Raw genomic sequence first — 25621 nt, forward strand, 5'->3', positions numbered from 1 at the left:
TTAGGCCAGAGTAATTTTTTTTTTCATCGCGGATTTGTGTTGCACAACTGTGTGGAACTCATAATATGCCTTATACAGGGTGTCCCAAAATTAGTGGACGAAACGCGAACCATGTATTCTTTGGTCAAAAATAACCTCACTTTTTCCTATAAACATATATCGGCAAACGCCCCCCAAGGGAGCTACGCCCCTTTTAAAGGGGGCACCTGAAGATGGTTTTTTCCACTTATTTTCGAAACGGGTAAATATAAAAATTTTAAATTTTGGTATTCTCCCAATTTTGATATGCTGAATTTAGCTGTCATTTCATAATTTTCATTATTTAGTCAGGTGCGTATCATTTAGGGGGTGAACCTAAAAAAATACTTAAAAAAAAATTGTTTGCAAAGTTTTTGTTTTTGTTTCTTTAAATTTTAAAAATTTAAAGCTTTTTACGTAAAAAAGTACCTCTTGGTCAATAACGCTAAGAATTACCATTTTCGAGAAAAACGCATTTAAAAATAACGCTGCATAGTATCATTAATAACAATTTTTATTAAAACTCAATAGCACGCTTCAAAAGTAAATTGACAAATAAAATTGCAAACAGATAAAAATACTAATTTATTTGAGGAAAAAGTTTCCGTTTTCCTGAATGCATAACCTGGATGTTTTTTGAATGTTTTGGGTCGATCTAAGAATTTTAAATCGGTTTTCTCTTGGCCTGCAGCTGCGAGAATTCGCCTCTGAAGCTCTTCCGGAGTATCAATTTCGGTGGCATAAATAATATTGCACATATTACCCCAAAGAAAATAATCCAGAGGATTAAGGTCGGGCGATCATGCAGGCCAGTTTATTGGACCACCTCGGCCTATCCATCTGCCTGTAAAATTATTGTCCAGCGAGTTTCTCACCTGTCGGCTGTAGTGAGCTGGTGCCCCATCGTGCTGAAAAATCATTTCCAGCCGAGTTTCTATGGGAACATCGTCCAGTAAATCTCTGAGATTGTTTTGAAGAAAATTTAAATAATGACGATCAATTTATCTCCTATCAAATCCGCCCATACGTTAAAGGAAAATCTATGCTGAAAGTTAGTTCGTCGAACTACTCTCGGATTCTCGATGCTCCAAAAATGAGTATTACGGCTGTTAAAGCCCTTACTCCTAGAAAAAGTTGCCTCATCTGACCACAAAATTTTTTGACGAAGATTTGGGTGATTTAAAATCCAATGACAAAAGTCTACTTGAGCTGGAAAATCTTCTTCTTCTAACTCCTGAACCTTTTTATAATGGAAAGGCTAGTATCCTAACATCTTAGTCATTCTTCCAATCTGAAATTATTTTTAAATATTTTAAATTTCATAGGAAATAAGCCTAAACCTTAGTAAGCCACTAAACATTCCAGTTAGTCGTCAAAAGGATTTGTTTTGGGGTGTTTGATGTTTGTGATAAGACTTATACAAGTAAATAAAGTAAATAATAATAATAATAGTAATTAGAGTATTTTGAAATGAATTTAATGATCTGACGATAATAATTAATAACAACACTATTTATACCAATCTCAATTTTCAGTTATAAGTACTTTAAATTTAATTTTTTGGATAACAAATTAGGTACTTAATTATTTATTTATCATATTTAATTTTACTTACATTTGACTTTGGGATATTGGTAATCTCTTCTAAGGTTCTCAATGATATTTAAGGGTTTTCTTCAATTAAATTCAGTACTTCCCCATAACCATCATTTGCAATTGGTCTTCCTTGCCCTCGAGCACGTTCGAAGGATCCATATTCAAGTAGATTTCTATGAATTCTAACAAAAACTTCCAATGTGGAAGCCTTCTTGCAGGAAACCTCCGCCGATACTCTCGTGCAGCGGCATGTGCGTTTCCATTGCAAAACCCATACATAAAATGAATATCTACTTTTTCACGGGTCGAAAAGTCTTCGATAGTTAAAAAGATATTAACAATTTGAATGCAAAATGACAACTAATCAATTACAACAAATGTTAATGTCATTATGCAGTGTGTCAATTTTTTCCAAAGCCTGCTACTAAGTTTTCATAAGAATTGGTAGTGAAAATAATACTATGCAGCGTTATTTTTAAATGCGTTTTTCTCGAAAATGGTAAATTGTAGCGTTATTGACCAAGAGGTACTTTTTTACGTAAAAAGCTTCAAATTTTTAAAATTTAAAGAAAACAAAACAAAAACTTTGCACACAATTTTTTTTTAGGTATTTTTTTAGGCTCACCCCCTAAATGATACGCACCTGACTAAATAATGAATATTATGAAATGACAACTAAATTCAGCATATCAAAATTGGGAGAATACCAAAATTTAAAATTTTTATATTTACCCGTTTCGAAAATAAGTAGAAAAAACCATCTTCAGGTGCCCCCTTTAAAAGGGGCGTAGCTCCCTTGGGGGGCGTTTGCCGATATATGTTTATAGGAAAAAGTGAGGTTATTTTTAACCAAAAAATACAGGGTTCACGTTTCGTCCACTAATTTTGGGACACCCTGTAGAGAGGGTTCTGAAGCAAACGCATACTTAAGTTAATCAATGACTACTAGTATCTAGTCAATCTAGTGAATTTCTCGGCAAATTTAGTATTACCCAGCCCTATGAAACTTGATTCGCCAAAGTGGAGTTTCGGACGGCGGCCATCTTGGGGTGCCTTGACATTAGGAAAATTTGACAGTAGTGACGTTATTGACAGTGTTGACGTTGACAATTTTTTAATTCCAGGAATTTTCTTATTTTTAATTTTTGAAAGGTGTCGCCTCGTTGGTCAACAATGTTTTTTAAAGTAGTGTTTCAAAGAGAAGATTTTAAGATGAATTTGAAAAGTGTCTATAGCCGCGTCCAGATTTGTACCACGTCACGCAACCGTACCACGTCGCGAACCAATTTGGACGTCGAAACGAACGCCGTCGCGAACTTAAAAAGTGTTGCAGCTCGGCCGGCTCGGCGCTCGTCGTGATCCAGGGCGAGTCGGTTTTCTGACGAAACATCAAAGGATTGGGTACGCGACGACGCCAAGCAAGTCTGGACGGGAAACGAACGACGACACCGTACGACACGATTTGTTTCTTTATTTTAGTCACCGGTATGAAGGTTGAATGTGGCGGGGCGGAATAGTCTGCCACCCAAGATGGCCGATTGATTCTGATTGTCTAATTTTTGACGTACATCAAATATGACAATAGTGACATTTTAACTGTCGTATTTGACCATTGTTTTTTTTAAGTTTTCTTTGGGGGAAAACAAGCCAAGCCTCATGATTTTCTTCCAATTTAAAGTTTTTATGTAATTTTATACCTTTTTGTAGTTTTTTTGAGTTCTGGGTTGATACATTATTTTACAAACGTGCCAACATCGAATCATCGTGCAACTACATAGAGCAAGAGACAGGTAAATTTCAATTATGACATACCTAAGTGTTTTCTAATAATGTTTAGGTGTATCTTGAATGTATTATCATTTTCCAGGATATAATTATAGATTTAATCCTATTTTGGACATATCTATGTCACTGTTCTCAATTTTACTTTTTTTTTACAATTCAGTTTTAATTCTTGAACCTTCACTGGGAAAATAGGAAGTATTTCCTTTTCCTTGTCTTCATCTAGATTAAGATATTCATACAAATATTCTTTATTCACTAGTTTATATATGAGGAATTGCCCAGACAGTCACAGAAATCATAAATTTTTTTAATTGCCATTGAATCCATCCTTACAAAAATCTTGTCTGTCATGTAAGTCCGACTAAAAATGTTTGCTCCAAACACTTTTCTGGTTCTTAAGTAGAAATGATATTCACATGGAGTATAAACACAATACCTATTTGTTCAATTTAACGAAAACAGATTGACATATACTTCTCAAAAACTGATTCCCCTAATCGACTTAATCCACCTTAAGTTATACACATTTATGGATGGATAGCCATGGTCATTTAGTCAATTTAGAGAAAAAGTTTTGGTTGGTTTATAAATATTTAAAGTATAAAATCAAAAGCCAACTTCAAAACCACAACAACAATCTTTAAGTGTTGGTCATTCTAAAAAACAGAAAAATATTTGACAATCTAAAATGCCTTTAAAAAAACAAAAATCCTGAATATCCTCATTTAATACTCATGATCCTACACCTACACAATCAGAATAATTTTGTTTTTAGCTAAGATTTTAGTATGTAATATCTTATTATTTAAAATACCTAAATTACCTGAGACATTTTGATAGTAAATGCTATGCTTTTTACAGACCTATTTTATTTTTACTGACCCATAATTAAATTCATATTATTAGCTTAAAGTAAAATTATGGACTAATATCAAATCCTTTACGGTATTATTTAGAACCTTAATTATTGTAATCATAACTAATGTGATAATCAATACTTACTAATAATGAAAACTTATGTATTTTGGATCATTAGGATGAAATACTTTTAGATTTAATTTTAACCCGATAGAATATATAATATTGTATACACAATACACTGTCTTAATCTGTTTTCTTATGTTTCATGTTGCATACTTACTGGAGACAACCCCACTGACTTGTGACATCTTTACCCGATTGTGACTAATCAAAAGTCATATTTTGTTTTTATTTGCTTATACTAAAAAAATAAAATGGAAAAAACATACATATTAACTTGTACATATGTATTTGTGTTATATCTAGTCATTATTAATTAACTTATTTACAATGAAAAGCCAGATTTATTTCAAGAGATAGGTTCAGTTTCTGTCTTTATAAGAGCTTATATTTTGTTTTCCATAATTTGTGGATATATATTATTTTATTGCAATTGTATAGATGGTTAAAAAATATATATGTTTAATTTTTTATTTAGGTATGTTATATTTCTTATCATGTTTTATACTTATGGAAACAAAAAAAAGCAGGTAATTTTTTTCTGAAACTCCAGAAATTAGGATTTTCAGTTAAAATATGCTTTATACCTGCAACAATTCTATTTTTTACATAAAAGATGTTATTAATACCATACTTACAGTTTGCAGTATTTCATTTAGAATATATTGTAACTTTTTTATGCATTTTAAAATCCTTCTTAAAATAAAATATTTAAAAGACAATTTAGCTTTGTTTTTTTTTATTTAAAATTTAGTCCCATATCTATTGGGCCAATTTATAATTCTTGGTAAGTATCTATAGCTAAATATCTTAAATAAGCAATGTTTTGAGAACCAAATTTAAATTAAATAATATTTTAGTTGATGTGTTAATTCTTGATTAAAGTGATGAGGGATGTCTGAGATGCAATATTTTTATTTTTTCTCAACATTTAAAATTAACGATTTTAATTAAATGTGGGTATTTCTAAAATGAAAGTATATTGTTTTTTTTTTTTAATAAAATAAATTTCTATTTAAATATATCTCATCACTCGTCAGTTAACGCATCAACTTTGTAATGCAACTGCAAATTACTTGAAATTTAAATACCAGGCAATAGATCAAGCTTAAATTTCCCGCCACACGCCACCCAAGATGGATGCCCCCGTCTTTGTCAACAACGTCAATAAAGCTGTCAACAGAATTTCTGTCTGTTCATTAGGCAACACACATTTCTCTATATTTGTGTTCTGTGATTTTAGTATTATTTTGGCTATCGGCAGGTGTCATGGAGTGGACTGACGAGCGTATATCTCTTTTAATTTGCGTTCTATAGGCATCATGAATGTTTATAGAATCCAAAACATGCATTCTATTACAACAAAAATAAAAAATTTGATTCTTGGACTCAAATATCGATAGAAGATACGAATCTCCTGTTGCCAGGAAACGTAGGATTACAGCAAGTCTTTCTTGAACCGAGATTGCTTTTCGAAACTTGGTATCTTGCTTTCCTATTTTGGGCCCAATCGCATTCACAAAATACTCAAAATCTGTTGTTGACATTCGCGTAAAATTTTTGTATTGACCACTAATTTTTTGCATCTTTAAATCCGCAAGCAAATTATTCGCACCATATTTCAGTCTATTTCTATAAATTTCTGTTTGCCACCATTGCCTTTGTTTCCGTTTCGGTGTTTTACTTGATAAAGCGTAATGAATATAAATATACGCAGCAGCAGCAACATCCATTCTGAACGCTAAATTAACTACTGACAAAAATTAAACTATCAGTAAAATCATAGAATAACCAGACAAAATTCTTTCGTTAGCCTATGGTAGAATGGATCGCACAAACGGTTGCAATGCGAGGTGCGAAGCGTTGTTCGGTACGGCGCGGCGTACGTGAACGTGGGTTTTCTGCTCGCATCGTGGTACAGATCTGGACGCGGCTTAAGCTGCATTATTGATTATACAGAGTGTCCGAAACAAAACAGTTCATAATTTTTTTTAATGGTAATAGATGTCACCGATACCTTGAATTAATTGGTAATTTTATTCTCTACATAGTCCTTAGAGCATTGAAAGGCTAGAATTAGCATAGCCGTGGAACTCTAGGCAGTTAGTTCGTTTGCAACATCTTAAAAAAACACTTTATTTTATCAGAAAAATTTGTCACTTATTTTGACAGGTATAAAACAATACTACTGTTCCCCTTTAATAAAATATGAAGCATTGTTTAGAAAATATGATGAGAAATTCTATAAAGAAGTTAATATTCAAAGCTAAATTAATGCGTAGATAACCTATATTAGAGAAAACGGCAACAACGTCGCTCAATCCCATTGTGGATGCGACCAACACAAGGAATCCTTACCAGTGACGTCGTTAAAAAAGATTTACATGATAAATATTTATTAACCCTACAGAGGTCGCGCTAGTTTTCAGACGCAAACGCTCGCGATGGGTAAAATCTACCCATATTTAAACAAAGAGGTTTTTCAAATATTTATTAAACCTTCAGGTAATACAAGTAAATAGAACTAACTAAATACACAAAAAACTTTAATATTAGCGTAAAGTTAAATTATAGATATGTTAAATTTTCAACTTATAATCTAAGAAACATTTTCACAAAAACAGTATTGATGCTCTCGACAAATATAAATTTTGCAACTGTAGCAACAAATTGTAGTTTTTCTGTCTTTTTTGTTTGTACAGATGGCACATCTTCCTCTGATACCAGTTGCTATTTGAACGTTATCGATGGTTTCAGTTCCAGCATATTTCCTTATTTTTTGGAGTTGGAAGTCTCTTGGCAACGTAGTGATTGCTGCTCTGTTTTTCATGTGTTCTTGACAAAAAGAAAGCCCCAACTCCTTCAGAAACTTTCTTCTTACCACAGTATTTCCCACATTTTCTGCATAAATGACTTGCGCATTTATTGCGGCTATATTTAGCACTGAAAAAAAAATTATAAGTGGCCAACGATTGGTTTTTCGGGAAACATTGTAGGATCCTTTCATTTCATCTACAACATCAACAGCGCCTTTTGTCTTGTTGTAGTAAGTAATAATTTCAGGTTTTAATTTTTCCTTAGTTTCGAGATCTATAGCATCATCATGGTGCATTGTCGAGAGTAGTAAAACCAATTTTCCTGTTGGTGATGTATCGAGACCAAAGTTATATAATTTTTGAAACCAAACGTATTACAAGGAATTTCAGACTTCTTCTTTTTAGAGCAAAATTCAACTGGTATTTCTCTTTTATTTTTCCTTATTGTACCTACCATGGTAAGGTAATGGTTTTTCATTAACTCTTCGGATAAAGGAACGCTAGTGAACCAATTATCCATGGTCACGTTACGTCCTGTACCTGAAATGGGAAAAACCAACCTCTTCACTACTTCAAATGCCGAATTATCAAGATAGTATGGTCCCGGAGGCTGTTTACCTGCATATATTTCCAAATTAGATGTATAAAAGTTTTTTGAATCAACCATGGCAAAAATTTTTATTCCGTAACGGGCCGGTTTATTTTCGATATATTGCCGAAACCCACATCGCCCACGGAAGGCTTCTAACATTTCGTCTGTTGTCACAATCTCTAATACGGTGTACATGTTTTGACATTTTTGGACAAAATCTTCAAACATGTCACGAACTGGAGCTAATTTGTCTTCTAATTTTCGCTCATCAAAAATTTAAATCGAGATATCGACATCACAGCAGGAAATATATCCAAACCCATACCATCAGTTGCCCATAAATCGTATATATTGACATGTGACAACTTAGCAACTCCAGCCAGGTACAAAAGCCCGATAACGGCTTTTATTTCATGTAAATTTGTATGCAAAGCATCTCGTTCACGTGAGTACTGGCGTTTAATTTTATCAATGTAAATGTTGGAGTAATCTACAATTTTTTGAAGCAAATCATTAGATAAAAAAAGACTAAGAGATTCTAGAGGCGTCTTTGCATGCTTCGCTTCAGGACGTACTCCTGGTTTGTGTCGATCAGTTACTTTATTGTGTTTAGGCGTCCGCACATTTTGACTTGGTCGATCTTTATTCCATTTAGTTCCGTCACGTCCGTCCTGGTAAAATTCGAGTTTTTTATTCCTTATAGCCTATTAATAGTTAAGTATTTTCAACATTATTTCTATTCTACAATCCCCTGTTCTACGCTTATGATGACGGTTCTCCCTTGATGTGATGTTATGACATCATCGATACTTCCTTGTGAAAAGGTCGACTTAAATCGCCATTTTTTTCGTGGTACGGTATAAACGGCACAAGCTTTTACCATCGTAACAATTCACAAAAACACTCAAATGAGGCCTCTTTCAACCAAAAATTCAAGAAAAAACACAGAACTTTACAAATGGCGAACGTAAACACAGAGCCGTTTGACGAGATGACATTTCGCAAGATGACATCGGCTTTTGCTTGCGTGTTGCCATGTTTGTAAACAAAACACTTCCCTTGCCCCTGTGCACATGTTGAACTCACACACAGTTGTTGTTTACTAATTCTCGTCTTTTAATGTTCTAAGGTATAAAGTCAGCATCTTCAACAATGAGCTGCAGAGATAATACATCCTTATCATCTACTTCTGTATGACGAGAACTGTACATAGCATTAGTACATTTTTGAATCATTCTTTAAATGAGTTGCAAGTTAAGAAAAATACTTTTATCTGTATAATAGAGTTCAATAAACAGACAGACATGCAGTTTCTCATTTTGTTTTTTATAGTATTCATAATAATACTCAAAATTCGCTTAAGATTAGCATAACTATTTGGTAGGGATAGTAAAATGTAGACAATTCAGCAACAACATGATTATCGCCAGCTTTTTTTAACAGTTTCTCAAAATGTAGGTATATATGAATTTTCTAAAGCATCAGGGCCAAAAATGTCCTTCCACTGAATATTTTTTAAATGATGGTATTAATTTTCAATTTTTAAAATGCCCTCTTCGGGGGTAAATACATCTAAGAATGGTAGGTTTTGAAAATCTGTACAATATGTTTGTGATAATACAATACTCGGAAAAAAATATTCCAGTTCTTGTAAAATAATCGAGATTATCAGGTAATCTTTTACAACATTCTTCCGGTAGTAATTTTTTGTAATTAAACACTCTGGCATTAACAACTTTAATTTCAGAGGCATTTAACCCAGTTTCTTTTACTTCCTTTAATAATCCATTCTTAACTGAACATCAATAGGTTTTAGAAATACAAACACCAAGCTATTATCAAGATTTTTCGTTATCGTATTCAAAGAATTACTATGGGTCACAACAGGTTTCATAATTTTTTTAGCTATAAAATAAATTAAGTTTTCTATTTCAGAATGAGCCTTTCCGATTTCTATGGAATTTTTTTGAAAAGATTAATTTATTTTATTTACTCCATGGGTATCCGAGACAAAACAGTCCACAACTTTTTTAAATGGGAATAGGGGTCGAGTGATACCTTGAATTAAAGGTTCCTTTATTCTCTACATAGCCCTATTTTCAATATTTTATTTTATCAATTCGTTCTCAACAAATAAGAATAAACGTGGCTGATATTCTTCACAAGAAGTCTTGCAATTTTGTTGCATGCATAATATTTTTTATTTTTTAATTATCCAGGTGTTATCTCTAATCAAGAAAATATATACATTTGAAAAACTCAATTTTTTTTTACCAAAACGCCAAAATATGCAGTAAATATCTGCGTCTTTGGAGGCTTTTGTTGATTTAGTTATTTTTATTTCGCTATCGGTGTTTTGTTGAAGTAGTCTACAGTAGCACGAAGTATTTGTTTAATCTAGTCCTGGTGATATTGTATAATATTGATAAAAATGTTTTATACGTTGCAAGAAATAATTAAGTTGGTGGATCTTAATTATCAACAATATAGAGCAGCAGCACATGCTTTTAGTGGTAATCATCCGGATAAAATGGTAATTCATCCTTACGTAATGGATTTGATGAGGAAGTTTCAAGAAACAGGGTCAGTACAATACAGAAAAAATTAAGTGCAGCATCCAGTGAGAAATGACGTGGTAGAAATTGCAGTGTTGGGTCATGTTAAGATGGAACCTAATACATCTGCTCGAAAATTTGCTACCCCATCTGCCGTGTCTAAAAGTACCATTCACAAAATTTTAAAATTAAACAAATATCATGCCTACAAAATCAAACTAGTACATAAGCTAAATGAAGAGGATTTTTTTTGTACCATTGAGTAGAGAATTTTACGCTCCTTACTATGATGTATCACACGATGGGGGTTCCCATTTGACATATTAAAGTGAGGTTAGCTGGAGGTGAGGAGGTGATTGACAGAACTTCAGTAAATGCATAATTAAACGTCCCCCTGTATATCTAATTTGACGTGTTTTTTTTTTTTTTTTTTTTTAAGAAAGTTATTAAGGGTGGATCGTTTTGAAATGAAAGCACTGTATACGATTTATGTGGATGGCACTGATATTTTTATGAGGTTTCAATAGTGTGATGTACTTCATTCACGCACTTATTAGGTTCAAAAGAAAGAAATTAATCTTTATTTGTAGACGTTGTATATTTTTATATATTATTTTTTATTCACTTAATAATCGATTATAAGAATTTTTATTTATTAGTAAAAGTTATTTATTATACTCTCTATATAAAGCATATTCATTCACGCATTTTCATTCTTTTTTTAAAGTGTGAAGTCTAGTAAATGTCGAGGCAGTTGAAGCAAGAGAATAATATCTCATACTAATTTATCTGACCCAAGCAGTCATTCAACAGAGGTAAATCAGCTGGCTTAAAATCATAATACATCATATCACACTGGGTATCATCAGTTTAGGTGATACTTTCTATGACAAAATCAAATCTAGTATTTTACCAGAATTGTTTGCGACATGGTTGTCCTGGTAGAAGTGATGGCACTGAAGAGTATTCTCTGGTTGGCCATGTACAGGGTGTCCCATTTTGGGTACTTTTGCGGGATATCTCCGTTATTTTTAGAGATAAAGAGTTACGGTTTTTTTTTTCGATACGTTCGGTGAACTACTACTACTAGTATAACGGTTCAAAATGACTGGCAGAGGAAAAGGTGGTAAAGGATTAGGAAAAGGAGGCGCAAAACGTCACCGTAAAGTTCTTCGTGATAACATCCAGGGTATTACCAAGCCAACTTTTAGAAGATTGGCAAGGCGTGGTGGAGTCAAGCGTATTTCTGGCTTGATCTACGAAGAGACCCGTGGTGTATTTAATGGTTTTCCTTGAAAACGTGATCAGGGACGCAGTCACCTACACCGAACACGCCAAGAGGAAAACTGTTACCGCCATCATGGACGTAGTTTATGTCTTAAAACGTCAAGGACGCACTGTGTACGGTTTTGGAGGTTAAACTGAGAAGTTTTTCATTTTTGAAATTTTTGCATTTTGGTACCCCCCTCGTGTCTCCGTTGTCTTTAAAGTTTTTGTAAAAGTGAAAATTCATTCTTATAGATTTTTTTCCGTAGAATCCAGTGGTGTAGATATATATTTTTTTTGATCAATAGTTTCTGAGTTATAACCCAAACTTATGTTTTTTTTAATGGAATGCTCTGTATATATATAGTTCATAATATTGGCCTATTTTTTTCATTTTTAAAAATATATAACAGTATGGCCTTTACAATTTCAAGAAAATTACAATTTTCTAAATTTAAATGATCAAATTCATAATTTAATGGGAGGCCATGGCTACTTATAACAAGAAACAAAAAAATGACAAATAAATTGTTTTTTATTAAATTAACATGTTTCTTTAAATTAATTGGTAACATTGATTTATGTCTTACTATTACCAAGCTTGAAGTTGAATTAATATTAGTATCTTTTGTATTATTTTATTTTTGTAAAATTGGTGGATACCGTTAATAAATAAATAAATAATTTTATAGGGGTATATATAAGATCAAGTGTATAAAAGACAATGCAATAATCTCATAGAACTTCAAGACGCAATTCATTTAGCTTTTTAAAATCTGAGAAGGAGACAAACTATTATTTTGAATGCTATTCAAAGGGTTACAAAAATGTGCCAATTTTGTATCAGAGAAGATGGTGGTTATTTTGAACATTCTCTTGTAAAAATATTTTTTTGTTATATAGTTGTTTTCTTATAGTGTTTAATAAATTTATATATTTGTTTTTTATGTTCCTTTATTACTAAAAAAAATAAGAATGATATGCAATTCCCCATTCGTCGTTATTACTTTGTATCTTTTTATTTGTCTATTATTGTTATTTATGGCCTACTATTAAATTATGCATTTAATTTAGAAAATTCTTAGTTATTTGCGTATTTTTGAAAACAAGTCCATACTGTTATGTAATTTTGAAAAAGCAAAAAAAGACCAATTTTATGAACTATAAATATATAGAGTGTTCCATTTAAAAAAACATAAGTTTGGGGTATAACTAAAAAATTCGACAAGAAATATAGATTTTTCTAAAGTTCAAATATATAGTCTTTGATAGCATCTTCACGTTGAACAATGTCTTTCGTATTTATTTAATGGAGAACGGGGAGGTAGGACAAAACATTTAAAAGTATAATGATATGACGTCTTGACTTTTTCTTATAGACGCCATAACGAGGGTATTCGCTCATCACCGTGACGAATTCAGTGATTAATACAATTTGTCAAAATAATCGAAGATTACAGAAAAGAACTCGAAGTTATTTTTTTGGCGTTATTTAAAGCTGTAGAACGAAATAAACGACACTTTCATGGCCACGTTTTCCACCCTACATGATCTTAATCTAAAAGCGATGATACGACGTTTCGACTTGTGGCGATCACCATCAACTTAATTTTCTTACAATCCTATTGAAACAATCCAAATTTCCGGCCGGTATTAGCGAAATAATCACATTTCGCGCATTCCAACGTGATATTTATAGAGAGACATGCGCCTATAGCCTCGTAGCAAACCCGGCAAAATCTCATTTTATAATGGCAACATGCAGTTCGCAGCAACGTTGCCGTAGCAGCGATTTCTTTCCCACATATACATACATACACATATCGTGCTTAGGCAGGAAATTGTTATAGTCATCGCAAAATATTATTTATAAAATCATGTTGTTTACTTTGTTGATAAGATTAGCTAATTTATTAATATTAATAATAAGTTGACTGTGTATACAAACGGAAATCGCATATGGAAACTGCTGAATCGAGACATTTGAAATGAATTAGAGTGTTTTGCTTATAAAAACTTAACAATTAAAGGGTTTTGGAACAGTGGTGTCATCTGCAAACTGCGACTGTAAAATATGCAACTAAATTCACAACAGTTCCTGGAAGTTAAAGTTTTCTATGCAAAAAAGGTCGCAATAGCCTGGAAGAAATAAAAAATTCAGAATTTAATCATCTGGAAGAAAACAAATTCAATTCAAGTCTTTTTTAACGAGTCCAAACACGGTCAAATTAATGCAGACGCAACTCGACTGTTTTAAAAATATTAAACTCATTTTATAGATACTGGGTCGTATTAATAAGGTGAAGCACATGCTTTTACTCTTCATGTTTTTTTGTTGCATTAAAGCGAAATATGTTTATCTCAAAAAAACTTATGCTATATAATAATAATAATATGCCTTTATTTTTAACTCGGCGAAGTTCTGCATAGTTGTTATTAACCGAGCATACATACAAAATACATAAGATTTTTTAGGACCCTTATTTTTTATTATTTATACTTTTAGATTTTATTTTTATTTAAAAAACTGCCTTTACCCTTTTTATGCTCAGTTGTATTACTCTTTTCTGCCAGAAGATGCTAAAAATGCGCAAGCAAAAATTAATCAAGACTTCTGTGATTTTCTAAAATTAAATCCTTCTAAGTCTTCTGTAATGTTTATTGGTAATAAGCAAAAAATTAACCATATTTTAAATAGCAACACTATTAATATTAAGATGGATGATGCTAATATTCCTGTTGTAGATAATTGCAAAAGTTTGGGCTTAATAGTGGATAGTGATTTGCGATTTCATCAACACGTTTCTAATGTTCTAAAAAAAGGGTATTTTGCTTTAAAATTAATTTACTTGCATAGGCATTATCTAAGTGAAGATATTAAAAAAATGTTGTGTGACTCTTTAGTGCTGTCACAATGCAATTATTGCGATGTTGTTTATGGTTGGTGCCTAGACTATAATGACAGGTGCCGATTGCAAAAGCTTCAGAACTCATGTATTCGCCTAATTTTTGGCATACGCAAACAAAATCGCGTTTCCTTACTTTTTTTTTATAAAATTCTTAAATACCGTAGTCCACCTTACCTATACCTTAAGATTACTTTTAGAAATGATGTTCACCATTTGGGCTTAAGAAGAAACACAATTCATATTCCAAGACATAAGACTCAATTATTTAAAAGGTCCTTTTCCTATAATTTTGCATATCAGATGAATTCTTTGGGCATAAATTTTGAGTTGGGTTTGGTGTCTGTTCAGACTTTTCGCAGGGGAATGATAGTGCGTTTGATGAGTCAGCAGCTGTCTGCGTAAAATACTGAAGGGTAACATTGTTAGTTTGGGTATGGGTGGAGACTGAAAATTTGTTTTTGTGAGAGGTACTATGTTAATGTTAATGTTCTAAATTGTTTGGGTAGGTGTGTATAATTAAACTTAGTCTGTTACAAGCGTTTCTACATTTTTTTTTCTAGTTAGTTTTTTTAAGTTTTGGCCACAATGTTAAAGACTAGAATCTGCCTTGGCAGAATTCTGAATTTGTCGGCCTTTTGTTTGCATAAAATAATAAATGTGTATTTCTTTCTCTTTTTTTTATGCAGTTATGTTGAGTTTGCAAATAAAAAATATTTATTATTATTATTATTATTATTATTATTATCATTATTATACTTGGCTAAGTAAATGTTGCTTATATTTTTTCTTAAATGTCAAAAATGGTAAGTCATACAGTTTGCGAAAAATCTCAGTGTTGGCTAACTTAGGTAACAAATAGGACAATGAACGTTGGAAAAGTTCTTTTCTATGCCTAGGAACATCAAATAAATGATTAAAGCGCGTATCTCTGTTATGAAGAGTATTTCTTTTATTAAGCTTATCAAACAGATAGTCTGGACAGGAACTATCAAGTAACCGTTTTGTTTTATTCATATGAACCATTGTGTAGCTTGGGAACCATCAACGATAATGAAAATTGTGTCATTGAGTTTCCCTTAGAACATTGAAAGGATAGAATTAGCATTGCCATGGGCAACTATGGGCAATTTGTTTGCTTGCAACATCTCTGACGTTTATGTAGAAATGTCAAAAAAACACACTTTATAATATTGTAACGAAATTCGGAAACACACTTTTATTTTCAACGTCAAAAACACTAACCTAACTCGCCTTGACTATCGTTTAATTGTTTCCAAGGTAAAAACTGACTAAACAATTAAAACTGAATGAATTGTCATGAAGCGCATCCTTTTTAAAACCCGATGGAACAGTTTCGAAATATTTAGAATTATCTTCATTGTTTTTGCCCAAAGAGACCAATAATTTTAAGAGAATACTGACAGTCAAAGCAAGCAAGTATACAAATTCTAGAAAATTAGAACTACAGGGATTTACAATAATATAACCTAAATAACCTAAATTGGGGCCAAAATGGGGCTCTCGAACAAGATGAACTACTTAAAAACTAAACACTATAGATAAAAATAATAAGCCAAGCGTAAGTAGAACCCTAAAGAAACCCTACGAATCAACTTTAACTACAGAATACTAATAAAAATAGTACAAAAGCTAGGAGAATATTTAACGTACAGTATACTCGCGGTAACATGAACTTACGATTTTATGAACAACTCATTAATGTGAACACCAATATTTTTCTATGTTAATTCTATAGTGTGAACAAACCCATATTTCGATAATGTGAATTTTAAGAAATCTTTAGTAATCCTGTGTAGACTTGTCTAGGCTTGTTAGTGGATATTGGGTTTACGCATTTGAAACGTTGTTTGGTCATTTAGTTGATGTTTATTAGATAAGAGAGTGTCGCATCTTGCGCAGTGGCCTTTTAAAATGGTTAAAATTAATAAGAAGTGTTTAACTCTTTATGAGAAATCAAAAATTTTGGAAGAGCACAAAAATGGTATGAGTGTTACTGCACTAGCAAAGAAATATCAAATAGCAAAATCAACTATTTGTGCAATTAAAAATAAAGAAGAAAAAATTCTAAAAGTTGTTGGAGAGAGTTTAAGACCTAATAAATTTAAATGGCGATATGGTATAAGGCTGCTTAAAATTGCAGGTGAAAAGTTGTCCTCGCAGCCTCGCCTTGTAAATCCCTTTATTGAAGGCTTAAGAAAAAAGATGAAGCAGCTTAATCTTAGTGAAAAATAGCTAAACAAAGAATAACTCTTTTGGGGTGCACAAATGCTACAGGATCACACAAACTAACGCTTTTAGTACTAGAAAAAGCAAAATCACCCAGATGTTTTAAAGGATTTGATAATCCAGTCATCTATAAAAGCACTAAAAATGCCTGGATGACGCAGGAAATTTTTTTAAATTAGTTTTTTAAGCATTTTGTTCCAGAGGTAAGTGAAAGTTTTGGTTGCTTTTTAATTTTTTTAAGACTAAATTGGGTTTTTAGGTTAAATCATTTTTACAAAGCAAAAACCTTCCTTTTAAAGCCGTTCTCCTGTTAGACAATGCCCCTTCGCATCCACCGGCAGAAGAATTAAAAACTTCTGATGGACACATTTTTGATTGATTATAATCCCAAAGACATTGAGGAATGGAATACAGTCGCAGTGGAGGAAAATCTCGATAGCAATGTACGCATTTGGAGGCTCTTGCAGCCTTGAAAATTGTCACACAATGGGCCAATCAAAACTATCATTATTACACTAAAAGGTTTAGAAGAAAAGGCTGTAGCCTTATAATATTTACATGATAAATATTTGTTATTAATAGATTATGCTTTAAATTATAAACATTATTACCGTTCATAAACTCTTTATGCATTTTTTTAACGTACTTCATTAGAGTAAAGGTCCTTGTCTAATAAAGAGCATTTTGATGGAAATTAAATATTTTATAATTATTATAGACAAGCTGAATGCCCGCGGCGTTGCTCGCGTGGAATTTGAAAATAAAAAAAAGTTCTACTAAAGGACTTCTTCGTAAACAATATTTTTTGTTTTGCCTTCGTGTAATATATAAAAATATCGATTTTCAACGCTATAAATTTAAAAAGAAATAATGTTCGTAGAAGTTTTTACCCCATTTTACCCCTTCAGGGTGGCTAAATTTTTGAGAATCTGCTGTGGTTGTCATTAAAATGAAATTAAATTGAAGTGTTTTGCAGTTTTTTTTCCGAAAAGTAATCAATTTAAGGATCAAAAATATGTTAAAATCTTAAAGGATGGTCTTAACCCCTTTAAAAAAAAAACAAAAAAAAATTGAAAAAATTACGTGTTTCACCGTTTTTTTAAAAAGTACTTAGTTTTAAAGCTATGATACATAAGAAGTGGTTTCAACCCCTTCCCGATGGAATTTCAAAAAATCCCTTCTTAGTGGACGCCTACATAACCATAGGAATGTTGTCCCCAAATTTCATATTTCTACGTTTAACCGTTTGGGCTGTACGTTGATTATCAGTCAGGACAAGCCTTTTTATATATAGAGATTTTATTATTCTACGGTTATGACGACGGTTGTCCTTTGATATGATGTTATAACAATATCGGAATTCACTTGTGAAAAGATCGGCCCAAATCGCCTTTTCCTATGGTGCGGAACAAACGGCACAAGTTTTTACTATCATAACAGTTCACAAAAACACTGAAATGGCTAAAGCTTACTTTTTCAACCAATCTAAAGAAAAAAACACAAAACTTCACAAATGCCAAATGTAAACACAAAGCCGTTTGTCAAGATGACATCAGCTTTTGCTTGCGGTATTGTCATTTCAAATTTTTCAGAAGGGGTTTTAGGAATATAAGAATGTTAATAATTTTTTTTTCTTTGAAGATTTTATTTTTGCGCTTAGAATAATATATATCTATTTTTATTTTTTATGTTTACTCCAAAATCCAACATCAATAAGTTAAATTAACATTATGGTATGTGTTGATATACAGGGTGTTCCGTTGATCATGTTACAAACTTCTAGGACAGATAGAAAACGTCAAAAGGAAAATAAAAGTTCATATAAACATGGGTCCGGAAAAGCTTCCTCAGGGAGCTAGAGCCCTTTGAAAATAACCTTTAAAAACTAGTTTTTTTTTAATAGCTCCGGAACTACTTTAGCTACTGCAACCAATTTTGGGAGGTAAATTATTGTTAGTACGTTTATTCTTTTGAACCTACTAAATAAAAAAAATATTTACCAGGGGCTTCAGAATCAGGGGGGTATTTGGTAAATTTAGGCCCATTTCTTTAAGACTTTAATTTCTGCCCGTTTGGGCATTAGATTATGATGTTCCTATGCTTTTTACATAAAAAAGGTGCTCTTAGTAAAAGTCGGTAAATATCACCGTTTTTGTGGAAATTGACTAAAACCAAACTAAGATACAGCACCTGAATTAATTGTTTTAATAATAATAATAATGCTATTTCATTGCCACTGTCAGTATTTTTTACATGATATTAATTCCCTTTTTATTACGGTTTACTAATGGAAGATTACACTTTTGCTGAATACGCCGATATGCTTTTAATTTATGGGGAAGTTCGATGTAATGGTAGAGCTGCTTCTCGACTATATGAAGAGCGGTTTCCCGAAAGGCGAATCCCAGCTCACACACTTTTTGAAAGGGTCAATCAACGGCTCAGGGAGACTGGCTCCGTTAAAATAAAACGCCAAGATAATGGCGCGCAAAGGAACATCCGAATGCCGGATTTTGAAAGAAGAAGTGCTTCAGCGATTTGAAGATAACCCATCAGTAAGTACTCGAGCAGTAGCTGATACGATGCATGTAAATCATGTTAGGGTATGGAACGTTGTTAAGGAACAGCTTCTTCGGCCCTACCACCTGCAAAAGGTGCAATCATTAGGACCCAATGATTTTATACCCCGCGTGAGTTTTTGCCAGTGGTTTCTTGACCGGTGTACAGAAGAACCTCAATTTCCAAAATATGTCCTTTTTACTGACGAGGCTTTATTTACAAAAGAAGGCATTTTTAATTCTAAGAATAATCATGAGTGGAGTGAGGAAAACCCTTATGGTATTCATTTTAGGAGCTATCAACATAAGTTTTCGGTCAATATGTGGGCCGGCATTGTTGGAGAACGCTTAATTGGTCCAATTATGTTGCCTCCTCGTTTAACGGGAAATATTTATTTAAATTTTTTAAGAAATGTACTGCCAGAACTTATGGCTACAACACGATGGAGCGCCAGCTCATTTTTCACTTATTGTCCGCGAGTTTATAAATGAAAATTTTGGAAGGCGCTGGATTGGCCGCGGAGGCCCTGTCACCTGGCCAGCGCGCTCACCAGATTTGACACCCTTAGATTTTTTTCTTTGGGGGCATATGAATAGTCTCGTATATGAAACTCCAGTCGAGTCAGAAGAAGACCTGGTGGCCAGAATTTCCGCAGCTGCTGAAGTAATCCAAACCACGCTTGATATTTTTAACCACGTCAACCTTAATATGGTGCGTAGATACAATAAATGTATCGATCGTGGCGGCCGGCATTTTGAGCTAAAATCATTTAAACATTTTATGCCTCAAGGTAATTAAAGTGACAGTTAATTAATTTGAGTACCAATTTAATAAAGTGGCTACCTTAACTTTTTTTAAACATTTATTTTTTATTTACGCCAGATTTTTTTTTTAATTGTTTATTAATAATAATAGGTAATTCATTTTTGTATCTCACAACTTGCTTTTCGTCAATTTTCACAAAAACGGTGATATTTACCATTTACCGACTTTAACAGCACCTTTTTTATGTAAAAAGCATAGGAACATCATAATCTAATGCCCAAACGGGCAGAAATTAAAGTCTTAAAGAAATGGGCCTAAATTTACCAAATACCCCCCTGATTCTAAAGCCCCTGGTAAATATTTTTTTTATTTAGTAGGTTCAAAAGAATAAACGTACTAACAATAATTTACCTCTCAAAATTGGTTGCGGTAGCTAAAGTAGTTCCGGAGCTATTAAAAAAAAACTAGTTTTTAAAGGTTATTTTCAAAGAGCTCTAGCTCCCTGAGGAAGCTTTTCCCGACCCATGTTTATATGAACTTTTGTTTTTCTTTTGACGTTTTCTATCTGCCCTAGAAGTTTGTAACATGATCAACGGAACACCCTGTATAGCTGAAAATTTCCTCTTTTAAAAATGCGTGTAAACTGGACAACCGAGAATCGATTAATACGTTTGTAAATAAGACACCCCCCCTTGCCTCCGTGCACATGTTGAACTCAAACAAAGTTGTTATTTACTAATTCTAGTCTTCCAATGTTCTAAGGAATTAGTAATGTTCTAAGGACCAGAGAGAGACAATTATTTATAAAGAAAGGTGTTATTAAGGAAACCTCCCGTTTCTCGCTCTTTTCACCCTATTGAGCACCCCAGTAAAATTGTTACTAAAATTCAATCGAAAAAATCCGAATTTCCTTTAAAAGCCCTTTAAAGCCCTCATATCTCACGCAGAACGCAGATGGCCAACCCGTTCCCGTAGGTATACCCGAACAAAGGACAAGGACGCGATTGCGAAAAGGCGACCAACCTGACCTGGGAGAGTGAGAGAGACCGAACTGGGGGGTCGTACGGCCATTTTTCTGTCGCGAAATTTAAATCAACACCTTTCGCAATGAAAGAAGACAGCGGCGAGCGCAATTATTTAAGAAAAATACACGTCTACTACCCGTGGGAACCATCCAGGCCGGCAGGGACCATCCCTGGGGTCGTCCCGCGGTGGATAATTGTGCGCGTCCTGTCTCTTCTTGTTTTTTTTTTTGCGAATCTGTTTGGTTTGCAATTCTTTATCTCTTCTAACAACGTGCATGGGGATGAACCTACTCCCTTTCTAAAGGGTTTTGTGTATCGTCTATTTTATGCCTCCTCCCCCCCTCTGCCCTTATACAGGATGGACCGACTTTTTTATATCGCGATGATGAATTGATGAGAAAATGTTCCATCGGCCTGTTTTAATGTATGATTACACCATGTGAACCTAAAGGGAGATTTTTTTTTCTCTTTTGGTGATGGGTAATTTGCCAAGGCTTGGACAAACGTTGAGGCAATTACTGGTATCGGCCTAATTATAGCTTTAGATTAGGCATTAGAAATTTTTATCAGATCACTATTTCACTTAATAACTTTCAATAAAATTTCCTCAAGGAAATTATTGAACTTAGACCGAATTAAATATAACGAAAGGTATCGTTAAAACTTTATTGATTTTCAGTTCATTTTCAAAACATAACGAAACCTCTAATCAATGTTTGAAATGCTGGCCTTGAGTAACAGAAAATAACTATGATAAAATGATCCACCAGTTAGAAGAAGGAAATAAAGGCCAAAACATGACGAAACTACTTTTTATCAGAAATTGAATTGTTAAAGCATGGCCCATCCATTAGCGCTAAGTAGGGAATAAACACCATATAAATAATTTATTTATTTATTTAGCAGTTTATTTCCAACAGGCAAAGCCCAGTTACAGAAAAATCTACAATTAATGTTTTGAAAGTGTAAACAAGTATTAAATTAAATAACAAAAAGAAAGAAAAATAAGGAAAACTTAAATTACTATAATAACATCATGTATAAATCAAAATTAAAGGAGATGTAAATTAACATTAGAATGAACAAAGAAAGGGATTCATGGGACAAGGGAAAAAAGGAATTATGGTAACTGTTGTTTTGTCAGAGACAAAACTAGATCCTTTATGGAGCATACAAATATGTCACAGGTTGATGATACTGAAATAAAAATTCTGCACATTTGATATACGGGATCCTGAAACCTAATGTTAGTTCTGGCGCGATCTAAAGCAAAAGTGATATTTGCTCTAGAAGCAAATCGTGGTACATGAAAAAGAATATCGTTCAAGAGAGAAGGAGAATTTATTTAATTATTGACCAACTTCCATAAGAATGTTACAAAATGAATTGTTCTCCTCATGGCCAGAGATTGCAGATTAAATCTACCTAACATCAGATCATGATCATGCCCCCTAACAGGATATATTCTATCCTCACGAAACATAAGAAACTTTAAAACCCTTCTCTGAACACTCTCAATGTAGCCAACATGGCATTTATAGAAAGGACACCACACCAAGGAACCATATTCCAGTCTTGATCTAACAAAGGAAAAGTACAATAGTTTTAATGAGTTTGAGTTGTCAAAGAGTCGGCTATTTCGAATGACAAAACCCAGAAGTTTCAACGAGGAGGTCACTGTCTGTTCAATATGTAGCACAAATGTGAGTATGGTCGAATACAACCCCTAGATCTTTAATAGAAGTACTTCTACAGAGGATTTGATTGTCTATATTGTAATTAAACAAAACAGGATCCTTGGTTCAGTGAAAGGAGATCACACAGCATTTCGAGATATTAAGACATAACTGATTTCGACTGCACCACCCCCTAATTGGGTCCAAGTTACTCTGTAAGAACAAGCAGTCCAAGATACTACACTTGATACACCAGAATATTTTTAGATCATCAGCATAAGCTAGTCTAAGGCAGGAAACCAATTCTATAAGATCATTAATATAAAAGATAAAAAGAAATGGGCCGAGATTGGATCCCTGTGGGACTCCAGAAGTTGAAAAAAAGGTATTAGATCTGCAAACTGTAGACGGTCAATAAGGTATGACGAAAGCAACGAAATTAGCCTTTCTGAGAAGTTGAATTGCTTGTTCAATTTTCCCAGCAGAACGCTATGATTTATCTGATCGAAAGCCTTACTGAAATCAGTATACATCACATCAACCTGACTTTTTCTATCGAGGGTTGAAGAAATAAAATGAGTCACATTACAAAGGTTAGTGATGCACGACCTTTTAGGAATAAAACCGTGCTGATCTATATAGAGAGTAGTGATTGAACTTAGGAAAGAATTTTGTTATAAACAATAGTTTCAAAAGTTTTGGAAAAATTGCAAAGTATGTAGATAGGTCGGCAGTTGTCGATTCTGTTTATATCGTCTTTTTTGTGAATTGGTATTACTTTAGCACATTTCCAGACGCCTGGAAATTTGCCAGTTTTCAAAATAAGGTTAAAAATATGACATAAAGGCTGACAAAGGACAAACATGCAGTCTTTAGCCACAAAACTTGGAACACCATCTGGACCGGCTGTCAACTTGTTTTTTAGCCTCCGACTAGCAGCAATAATTTCCTCAGTGGTAATTGATGGAAGAATGTCAATGAGATCTGAGGAATTCGAAGGAGGATAGGTTTCTGCGAGGTCGATTGGATCTTTATAGGCATTCTGAAAAAGTTTGGCAAAAGCTGGCACAATATTTTCTGTTCCTTCAAAAGAATTACCATTGGCATCGCACATGATAGACAGAAGTGAAGAGTGACCTTTCTTAGCTCTAACAAAAGACCAAAACAATAGAGATATTGAAGCGTGAAATATGCGAGAGTTTTAAAAAGGAAATAAATCCCGGAATTATTTTTTTCTTCAAACTTATGGGTGGATTTTTTTAGGTCGAACCTATATTAGTTCAACTATGGGGCGTATTGTTCCGGCAAAATCAAATACTGATAGTGAATGTAAAAAACGTTGGACATAAAACTTAAGTCCAGCAGAAAAGCAGAGGATTATACAAAGCTTATACAGTGGACGTCCAAAAAATGAACAAGACACATTTCTTATGGGCCTCATAAACCGGTCGGGAGTTGTTCGAAGACGATCCAAAAAAGAAAATCCCAAACACTTTTAGTTATTTTGTCCAAATAAATTCTATGAGAGTTGAGGTTTGCAGGCAAGCTTTTTTGATCTTGTATGCTACAAAAAGCAAAGCAATTTTTCGATTGACATCTCTCATTGCCGAAGGAAAGTTACCGGTAGATCACCGTGGTTGTACATTTATGATTTCTAAATATAAATATTTAGAGCAGTGTTACTCAAACTTTTTTCGTGACGGAATCCTTTTAAAAAACTAAATTTTTAACGGAACCCTAAGCTAAAAAAAGTCTAAACTAAAAGCAAAAGCAGTTATATATGAAGTTTTATATATGATACAGTAAGTAGTGAGTTAGTAAGCAAATGATAACACTTCATTTAATGCGAGGCATGTAATTGTTTTTTATTCCTCATCAACTGGGTAATGTCAGGCTTGATAGAAGAAAGTTGAATTCTCATATCTGGTTCGGCATCCAGTCTATTGCGGTATTTTGTTTTTGTAGCTGTATATGCTGAAAATCCCGTTTCACACAAACACGTTGTTGGGAACGGCAGAAGAACATTTAAAGCTTCTGTGGCAAGTTGTGGAGATTCATCACCAACCCTGCACCAAAAACCATTTAGTGAAATTGTTTCGAACAATGATTCCATGCTTGTATCCGATGTCATTTCTAGAAATGATTCATAAATTTGATTTGACATATTTTCAGGCTTCTGCAATTTAGATGAAAAAGGGTTTTGAATCCACGAGTTTATTTTCAGTTTTGTATTCTGTTCTTCAGGAAAGTAAGATTCAAAAGTCCCTTGCAGATCATTGAGATATTGCACCAATTCAACAAATATTTCATTTTGAAATATTTCTGTATCACTAAGACTATGGTGACTAAGGAACTCACTTAGCAACGAAAAGCTTTCGATTTCTCTCCTACCAAAACAAGTAATCCAAAAATGTAATTCCCTTTTAAAGGCAGTTATTTTGTTGTTAGCATTGAAAACTGTTGTGTGTTTTCCTTGTAATGACAGGTTTAATTCGTTAAGTTTTCGAAACATGTCTGCTAAAAATGGTAGTCTAAATAACCAGCTTTTATCGGACAAACGGTCTTTTAAATTAAAAGGAACATCTAGAAGAAAAGCTTTTAATTCTGTTCTTAGTTCAAAAAGCCTTGTCAAAGTTTTACCCGGAGACAACCATCTCACTTCAGTATGGAGCAATAGTATTTTATGATCGCTACCATAATCTTCACATAATATTGAGAACAATCGGGATTGTAGTGGACGTGACTTGACAAAATTAATCATTTTTACTCATCAAGAACCAATTTTAGATTTGGTGCCATTTTCTTAACCGCATGATGCAGTGGCTGGAACT

General features: G+C 33.2%; 1 protein-coding gene and 1 pseudogene across 8 annotated transcripts in view; one reads left to right on the forward strand and one right to left on the reverse strand.

Moving 5' to 3' along the window:
* The window catches only part of LOC126736731 (heterogeneous nuclear ribonucleoprotein R), a 155381-nt gene that overhangs the window by 62971 nt on the left and 66789 nt on the right, over window positions 1–25621 (reverse strand). The window lies entirely within an intron of this gene.
* LOC126736748 (histone H4-like) lies at window positions 11448–11763 on the forward strand (annotated as a pseudogene).

The sequence above is a fragment of the Anthonomus grandis genome, chromosome 5 (genome assembly GCF_022605725.1).
Source record: "Anthonomus grandis grandis chromosome 5, icAntGran1.3, whole genome shotgun sequence".
Lineage (NCBI taxonomy): Eukaryota > Metazoa > Arthropoda > Insecta > Coleoptera > Curculionidae > Anthonomus > Anthonomus grandis.